Source organism: Phascolarctos cinereus, unplaced genomic scaffold (genome assembly GCF_003287225.1).
Source record: "Phascolarctos cinereus isolate Bilbo 61053 unplaced genomic scaffold, phaCin_HiC Scaffold_4;HRSCAF=312, whole genome shotgun sequence".
In the NCBI taxonomy this organism is placed as follows: domain Eukaryota; kingdom Metazoa; phylum Chordata; class Mammalia; order Diprotodontia; family Phascolarctidae; genus Phascolarctos; species Phascolarctos cinereus.
Window position 1 is genome coordinate 331,710,479 of NW_027555847.1, and position 9,742 is coordinate 331,720,220.

The 9,742-nt window shown below is 41.7% G+C and overlaps 1 pseudogene; it reads left to right on the forward strand.

Annotated features, from left to right (window-relative positions):
• Positions 1–4,693: 4,693 nt before the first annotated feature.
• Positions 4,694–9,537, forward strand: LOC144456915 (histone deacetylase complex subunit SAP25-like; annotated as a pseudogene).
• Positions 9,538–9,742: the final 205 nt, after the last annotated feature.

Consider the following 9,742-nt stretch of genomic DNA (forward strand, 5'->3'; position numbering starts at 1 on the left):
ATGGGTGGATGAGAGCAATTTGTTGCAACAGTCATGAAGGCAACTAAAGCAGGTGCTGTGGAGTGCTAGAAGTTTAGTCAGACATTGAAGATGCTAAGGTCATCCACCGCATCCTGGGCCATGGTCAGTCATCTTGACTTTTGTCCTGACATTGGACTTCATTGACTCTGGAAGAGAGAGTGAGGCTGACGACTTTGTGCAACTCTGCCTCATTTGAATCCAACTCATGGCAAATCGTTCACCCTGTGATGTCATTGGTTCTCTTCAAAAATGAAGGACAAATAGAAGCTACCAAGTTACAACTATGTATATGCACAGTGCAAGTGGGTCTCTGTCTGAGAGGAGAAGGTAAAGGGAATGGAGAAACACTTTTTCACCCCACAAGTGTCCTAGGTTTGTTAGGCTATTGTCGAGGGTTGGAGAAATTATTAAGTTCTCCCACTTATTCCAAACATGTAACAGCAGCAAATGTTCTCTACATGGATCAGCACGGGGTCGATGTCACCTCTGGCCCACAAAAAGGTAAATAGAAAATCCAGCATGCAATGCACATATATTCCAGTGCTTTATTGAAGAATATGTTATAGCTGGCAAAATCTCAGATACATAGCAAGTTTAGGGAATAAGAAAGCTGTTAGGGCCCCCTTAGGTGCTTCCAGTTAAGAAACAAAATCCTCTAAGCCTTCAGACTTTCTGTTTCTCCACTAGTCTTCAATATGTCAATACAAGTACCGAGCAAGTCTTTGGCAGCAATTCAATTTGAAGCTGAATTGTTCTTACTTACATGGAGAAGAAGCTTTGCTTCTGATATAATTTACAAGAATTGTAAATTTTTCATGACTGGTCTTAAAGATTCTGGAGCACTAATTGGCCAAGGCACATGTGGCTGAGCTTGTGGACAGTCTTTTTGGAGTTCACGATTAAGTCTTCTGGGCAACTTGGCCTTGACACATCAGATGTAGGAGGTGATTATCAGGATTATCAATGTCCACAGTGGACTAAAGCTAGCCTCGGAAGCTAAAGACAACAAAACCAGGTTTGGGGTTTTTTTTTGGCTTGGTTTTTGTTTTTGCTTTTTTAGCTAATTGAGGTCAAGCTAAAGACCAAAGAATCAATAGGGTTGTTCCTGGGGATGTTGACTGATGATAACCAATGATGGAGAGAAGATAGAACTGCTCAGCTCTAATTTTGGTCATGCTTTTTTTTTCAGGGAGAAAGATCTCTAACCTAGGAAAGTTAAAGTAAAAAATGGCTAACAGGGAGTTGAAGCACAGACTCAATAAAGAAATCATCAAAAAGGACATAGCCACTTCAAAGAGTTCAACACCAACTTTGAAGTGTTTAAGGCCAAGCTCAAAAGAGTTGGCTCAAGGCCAAGACAAGCTGCATCTAAAAGTACTGAAAACAATGGCAGATAGGGATGCTGATCTTCAGTGATCTTTGAAAGATCTTAAAGGGAAGCTAGGTGATATAGTGGATAGAGCACTGGCCCTGAAGTCAGGAGCACTTGAATTCAAATCTGGCCTCAGATACTTACTAGCTGTGTGACCCTGAGCAAGTCACTTAACCCCAATTGCCTCCAAGAAAGAAAGAAAGAAAGGAACTAAGAAAGGAAGGAATGAAAGAAGACAGACCTTGGAAAATGTGAGAGGTGCTGCAGAACTGTAGAAGGGCAAAGCGGAACAAGAATAGAGTCCCTAAACTGTGGGTCATAAGTGTGAGTTTGATTCATGGCAAAATCCTACCACACTATTAAAGGGATAATGTGTAAGTATGTAGAAAGAAAGCAGTGATCACTAAAAACCAGCATGGAGTCATCAAGAACAAGCCATATCAGACTAGCCTCTTTTTTTTTTTAACAAGGTTACAACATCAAAGTTTTTCCAATGTTGTGTTGCTGAAAGATATGGAATGCTAACATTGCCAAAGAATTAAAAATCACCTAAGGGGCAATGGAAAGGCACGTTATGGAACTAAGCAGACATTATAAACAGGGGATTACAAAAGCAAAGTGGAGTAAAGGATACCATCAAAGAAGTGTATATGGGAAAAAAAGATGACCTGATCATGTGATGAGACCAAGGAATAACCAATGGCAGCATGTATATTCCATAATTGTTTTCATATTATCGACATGAATGGAAGAAGGCCCAAGTATATTGGATGTGCAGCCATGGGAAGCTTATGGAAGAACAGAGATAAGTTGCAGAGGATGTATTGGCATTAGCTACAATCCATATCTATGGAGAGAAAATCCACATCTGTGAGATGACCAATTCATTTTTTTAATATTTTATTTTTCCCCATTACACGTGGAAAATTTTAACATTTTTCAAAGTTTTGAGTTCCAAATTCCCTCCATTTCTCCTTCCTCACCCTTCCCTGGGATGCCAAGCAATTTGATGTAGGTTGAACACATGCAGCCATGCAAAACACACTTCCATACTAATCATGTTGTAAAAGAAAATGCAGGAAAAAAGACCATGAAAAATAAAGTGAAAAAAAAAGTATGCTTTGATTTGTATTCAGACTCTGGAGGTAGACAACATTTTTCATCATGAGTCCTTTGGAATTTTCTTAGATCATTGTCTTGCTGAGAATAGCTAAGTCATTCACAGTGGTCATCATAAAACATTGCTGCTATTGTATATAGTGTTATCCTTGTTCTGTTTGCTTCAGTTTGCATCAGTGCATGTAAGTCTTTCCAGGTTTTTCTGGAAGCATCCCTCTCATCATTCTTATGACACAATAGTAGTCCATCACAGTCATATACCACAACTTATTCAGTCATTAACCAATATAATGTTGTATCTTCTGGCTCCTTCATCTTCTGTACAAGCTGCCAACCTCCCTCTTCTGAGCTGAGTATTGGCCTGCTATCCTTAGGACACTAGAGAGAAATTTCAGTCTCAACCTATCCTACCACATGGGTGCAATGGGTGCTTTTTGGAAATCTGGCTTTGTGTTCTCATTCTGGGGCAGTGGCTGATAAAAGCCTGTCCTGCCTGCTTCCGTTTCATTTTGGGAGAGACACAGTCAGTCATATCAGATGAGTAGACAGGATGGATTATGTTCTGAATCAAAGATATCATTGCATTTTCTCTCTCTCCCCCCTCAAACCCACTTATCTTTAAAACTTCCCTTGCTAACAAGGGCACCACCATACTTCAAGGCACCCAGGTTTCTCCAAGTTTGATGTCACCCCACATTCACATATCCAGCTGGCTGCCAAAACTTTTTGGTTCAACATCCACATCTCTCACATCTTTCCCCTTCTCTTCACTCACATAGCCACTGCCCCAGTATGGACTTTGATGAACTCTCACTAGAACAACTGCAATATCTTTCTAATTGGTCTTCATGCCTCTTCTCTCCCCATTCCACTCCATCATCCACATAGCTGCCAAAATACTTTTCCTAATCTAGAGGTCTAATGGGGTCGTTCTCCTATTCAATAAATTCTAGTGACTTCTTCCTGACTCTAGGCTCAAATAATATTTCATCTTTATCTCATCTTTTTACAATGTCTTTTGTATGTGTTTTATAATTTATATAATTACTGATACAATAGTACATGCATATAATATATAAATAAGTAAATATATTTATATTGGGAGTGCATACTCAATTGTTTTCTAATATGAGTCGGTAGTCAAAAAAAGTTTGGAAACTAGTGCCCTAGAACAGCAATTCTCAAAGTGCGGTTCTCAAACCGCTGGGGCCCAAGACCCTTTCAAAGGATTTGCAAGGTCAAACCTATTTTCATAATAATATTAATATTATTTACTTATTAAAATATTCCTCCTTTTTTCAAATACATCTGTGTGAGGCTGGATTTTCTTCATTATTTCTTTTTTTTGATTAGGCATTCAGGGTTAAGTGACTTGCCCAGGGTCACACAGCTAGTAAATGTCAAGTGTCTGAGGCCTGATTTGAACACAGGTCCTCCTGACTTCAGGGCCAACGTTCTATCTACTGCACCACCTAGCTGCCCCTTCTCTTCATTATTTCAACAGGGAAAAAGATGGAAGTAAGCATTTATATAATGCCTACTATGTGCCAGGCATTGTGCTAAATGCTTTATAAATATTATCTCCTTTGATATTCACAAATCCTTTGAGGTAAGTGCTGTTACTATCCTCATTTTACAGAAGAGGTAATTGAGGCAAACAGGTTGAGTTACTTGCCCAGGGTCACACAACTATTAAGTGTCTGAGGTCATATTTGAATTCAGGTCTTTCTGACTACAGGCCCAGCACTCTATCCATTTAGTTCTCCAAAAGAAACAACATATCACAACAGATTGAATACAGGAGATACGAGAATCCATCTGCCTTCTATTAAGTCAGGTAAAAGAAATTTGCAAAAATATGTAGAACACTTCATTTTCTTTTGTTTTGAAAAATATAGTTATTTTCATAATCAGCCAACAAACATTGATTAAGTGCCTACTATGCATCAGACACTGTGCTAAGTGCTGGAGATACAAAAAGAGGCAAAAGACAATCCTTGCGTTCAAGGAACTCGCGATTTAATCAGTGAGACAACAAGCAAACTATACAAAGCAAGCTATGTGCAATATAAATAGGAAATAATTGAAAGAGGGAAGGTACTGGGTTGGGAAAGACTTCCTGTAGAAGGTATTTTAGTTGGGGCTCTGGCCAGTCACTCTTCTCTGGCCCTCTTTGCAACTCTTCGGCTTTTTCGGAGTCCCGGGGTGGGGTGGGGCCGCCCCATGGGGGGTTAGCCCCTCCTCAGCACTTTTCGGTTTGAGGGAGGAAGGAGGGCCCTCGAGACCCGGCCGGCACCCTCACCCTTTCCCTTTCCCAGGGTGAAGAGGAGGTAGTCTTGTGGGCTCCTCCAGACCTAGCATGATCCCCTGCCTTCCTCCTGCGGAGGAGAGAAAGATCTGGATAAAGACCAATGTGACCAAGAAGAGAACTGTAGCTCTGGAGAAGAGTCTGGATGACACAGAGATCCCTCGACCATAAAGCCCCCAGCCTGGGTCCTCTCCAGCCCCTCAGCTCCATGGGGACCAAATTCAGCCACCAAATGCCATGCTTCACTTTGGTCAGCAGCTTCTGGGGGATCAGACCCCAGTTCTCACCCAGAGTTTCAAAGAGGGGAGCCAGCCAGCTCCTTGGGAGCCCGGATATGAAAGAACAGGGAATTCTGGATCTGGTAACTCAATCTCCTTCAGAACCACCTGGCACCCACCCTTCTGTGCCTTGTCTGATTGCCCAGGGTCATGACACCCAATCTCTAGCTCCACCTGAAGTAGAGGGGAATAGGGAGAGCTCCCAGAGTGATAAAGGTTTCCCAGCTCTCTGCTGAGATTTCTTTTTCTCTTGCCTTCCATTACTTGGATTCCGATTGGCCTGTCTCAACCTCCCCAACAGATTCTGAGGAGGTCTAGCCAGCTTCTTGCCCCACCCCCCATAATGTCAGTCTGGACAGAGCCAACCCCAGCCCGCATCTTAACTTGGAGGTGCGGTCCAGAGATAACAGCTGTAAGCTGCCTATTTGAGATGAGCCAAGGAGAGACCAAGTCTACCCCGACTCCAAAGTCCTCCCTGGTCCCACCCACTCTGTAGCCCACCGAGGCAAAGGTGGATTATATCATCTCATCCCCATCCTATCCCTCTCTGCAATACTCCTTGAGAGCTGATGAAGGCTACCTCTTCCCCTTCATCTCTTCTTGTTGCTATGTTACAGTATTGGGAGTGAATAACAGGGCTCTCTTTTTCTCCTCCCCCCCCCCATTTGCTGTATTTAGTGTATTGCTGTGGGGCTGAATACAATGGGTAATGTGTACTCAAAAAAAGAAAAGGTATTTTAGTTGAGACTTAAAGGAAGCCAGGAAGGTTAGAGGTCAGAGTGGAGGAGGGCTAGTATTCCAGTCATGGGAGACAACCGGGGAAAATGCCCAGAGCTGAGAGATGGAATGCCTTGTTCTTGAAACAGCCAGGAGGCCAGTGTCACTGTCATTGGGTACTAAGGCATAAGAAGATTGGAAAGGGCTTTGAATGCCAAACAGCATTTGTATTTACAGAAGCAATGGGATTCCATGGGAGTTTATTGAATAAGGAAGTGACTGACATGATTGGAAGTGCATTTTAGGAAATTCACTTTTGTGGCTGAATGGAGGATGGATTGGAATGGGGACAGACTTAGGGCAGTCTGTAGCAATGGTACAGGCATGAAGTGATGAAAGTCTGCCCCAGAGTGCTGGCAGTGTCCACGAAGGTGAGGGAGGCATATTTAAAAGATGTTGCAAAGGTGAAATTGGCAGGCCTTGGCAACAGCTTGGAAATGGGGGTGAGAGACAGTGAGGAATCCAGAATGGTCCTAGGCTGTGAGCCTGAGGGATTGCCCTTTACCGTAATAGAGAAAGTAGGAGGTGGGGAGAATTCTGTTTTGGACATATTGAGTTTAAGATGTCTCCTGGAGATCCAGTTCAAAATGTCTGAAAGGCACTTGGAAATGGGAGATTGGAGGTCGTAAAGAGGTTATTTATGTTAACATGTAATGGGTTTATTATAGTAATTTTAAATTAATTAATAACCATGTTAAAATTTACTAATTTTAAATTTAATATGACAAATATTGATAAATATAACCCACATTGATAAAAGTTCTTTTGGGGTCTTCAGTAATTTTCAAGAGTGTGAAGGAGTCCTGAGGTAAAACTGTATACAGGCTCTGGCCTACAGGACAAAATTAGAAACAAAGGAAGAGAGGCAGATTTTAGCTCAATGGTGAGAAAGCTTCCTGACAATGAGAGTTTTCCCCAAGTGGAATTAGCAGCTGCAGGAGGAAGTGGGCTGCTCTCACTGGCAGCTTCCAATAAGTAATTGGATGACCACTTGGATGTTGGGTAAGGAATTCTGGTCAGGTACTAACTGGACTGGATGGCTTCTGAGGCCTTTCTAGTTATTACATTTCATAAATCATGCACAACATGTGGCACATAGTAGGAGCTTGTCGATTGATTGATAGCCTTGCAGCTTACTACCAAACAGTATTAGACGGGTCACTTTATCTTTCTGAGCCTCCATTTCCCCATCTATAAAATCAAGGTATTAGATGATCTCCCTCAGTTCTAAATCCTTTGATACTCTGATCTTACCACAAGTCCAATCTAGTGTCCTTGAGCTTTGATCAGGTAGATAGGTTTCATTACAATCAACTCTTCTGGTTGGCTGAAAATTTCCTGTGGAATTAAGAATCAGCAGAACAGACATCTGGGTATCTCAGGTGCCTTTGACCTCCAAACACTGTAATCTATATACTTTTTAAAAGTTTGATTACACAGATTACTTTTTAAATTTCAGGAATTCAGAGGTCAATGGTATCTCTTGTTACAGGCTGTCTGAAGTTTTACTTGCTTCAAGAGAAAAATAGGCAACAATATGTAGTAGTATATTGATGTCTTTTCAAGGACCAGATCTCCAACAATGAGTCCTGGAAGCCCTGAAACATGGCTTGCAATTAAACAGCCTAGCTAGATGTGACTGGTGCAGAGGACAGAAGGAATGGATCTGGGGAATGGCATAGCTCTATAGGTGGTGTTGATTAAGGTTTCTCAGCAGTAAATATGGTGGGCAAGAGCAGAACTAGGCAACTTCTTGCCAGGATAGCAGAGAGATGTATACAAAAGCATAGGTAAAGAAATGAGGGAGAATAACTATAAAAAAAATGGGAGTGATGTGTCAAACCAGGAATACAGGTGAAAGAAACAATACGGCGCAATGGAAAGAACATAGGAAATGTAGTCAAAAGACCCGGGCTTGAATTTAGGCTCTGCTACTTCAATAAGTCAAACATAAATTAAGCATCTACCACCTGCCAGGCAATGCACTAAGAGCTGGGGATACAAAAAGAGGAAAAAGACAGTCCCTGACCTCAAGGAGCTTATAATCTAATTGTTAGTCATTTGACCTTAGGGAAATCACTTCATCTCTTGGAACTTCAGTTTTCTTTTTCTTTTTTTTGGGGGGGGGGCTAGGCAATGGGGTTAAGTGACTTGCCAAGGGTCACACAGCTAGTAAGTGTTATGTGTCTGAGGCTGGACTTGAACTCAAGTCCTCCTGAATCCAGGGCCAGTGCTGTATCTACTGAACCACTTAGCTGCCCCTTCAGTTTTCTATTCTGTAAAATTAGACCACTGAACTAGATCAGGAGTGGGGAACCTGTGACCTCCAGGCCACATGTGGTCTTCTAGGGCCTTAGGGGCAGCCTTTTGACTGGGTCTAAGTTTTACAAAACAGATCTTTTTATTAAGGGGATTTGTTCTGCAAAGTTTAGATTCATTCAAAGGGTCACACTTAAGGATTTAGAGGGCTATATGTGGCCTCGAGGCCTCAGGTTCCCCACCCCTGGACTACATTTAACTCAATATAGTTTAACCAACGTTTATTAAGAACCTAAAATATGCAAGGCACTGTATTATGCACTGGAAATAAAAAAAGATAGTCCCTGCTGTTAAGGAGCTTACAATTTACACTGGGAGATACATAATTACACCCCCAAAAAGTGAATAAACCCAAAGTACAAAGCACTATAAAATGTTTTAAGGAGAGAAGCTGACAAGTGAGAGGTTCAGGAAAGCCCTCTTGCCCAAGGTGGCACTTGAGACATACTTTCAAGGAAACTTAATTCCTCAGTCCTTCCATTTCCAAATCCTAGGGTGTTACAATATCATGACTGGCTGGTCTACAAAGTTTCTTTCTCACTCTGACATTCCACCATACTGTAATGTATTGGGAGAGTCCTAATTCTGAAGTAGGAGTTAACACAAGTGAGTTCACTAAATCTTATGATCCTTGAGGGCAAGGACTGTCTTTTGCCTCTTTTTTGTATCTCCAACACTTAGCTCAATGCCTGGCACATAGCAGGAACTTACTAACTAAATGATTATTGATTAATTGGCCCAAAGTCTACTACTTTGGTAGCAGGAAGTGATAAGGTAGATTGATGCCTAGCCCAGTCAGGAGTAAGAGCTCTCTTTTCAGGTCAGGGGAGTTGCTCCCCTACTGTTTCCCTAAGTCATAGAGCTATTGAATGGGATGAATGATCAGGGCTGGCTGGGCATCCATCACAGTTTTATGGGTGAATTGGGCTGATCTAAAAGAAGCACTGCTTGATGACTTCAGAGAAATCTGAGAAGACTTGTGTGAACTGATGCAAAGTGAAGTGAACAGAACCAAGAAAACAATTTATAAAAAAAATAGCAATTTTGTAAAGACAATCAACTTTGAAAGACTTCAGAACCCTAATCATCACAATGACCAACCACAATTCCAAAGGACACCTGATGAAGCAGGCTACCCACCTCCTGATAGGCAATGGTCTCAGAGGAAGAGACCCGAGACATGCTTTCTTTTGGAGATAGCTAATGACGGGATTTGTTTTGCTTAACTCTACATGTTTGCTAACAGGTGCTTTGTTTTTCTCAGTTTCTCAATGGAGTAGTGGGGGAGGTAGGAGGAAGAGAAGACTGCTTTTCATTTTTTTAAAAAATTAAAAATTTAAGGATCACCACTACCCAAGGAACCTCAGAATGAACCTTCTTATTCAGCAACTCCTGGGCCCCAGTACATAACCATCTCTGAATTGTCTATGAGACCCAGGATGTGAATGTAAGGGAAGGAAATGGGTGTGAATCAGAGGGAACTTAGACCCTGGTGGGTGAGTAGCAATGAGGAATAATAGCTAGCATAATAATTCTAATAGCTAGCAT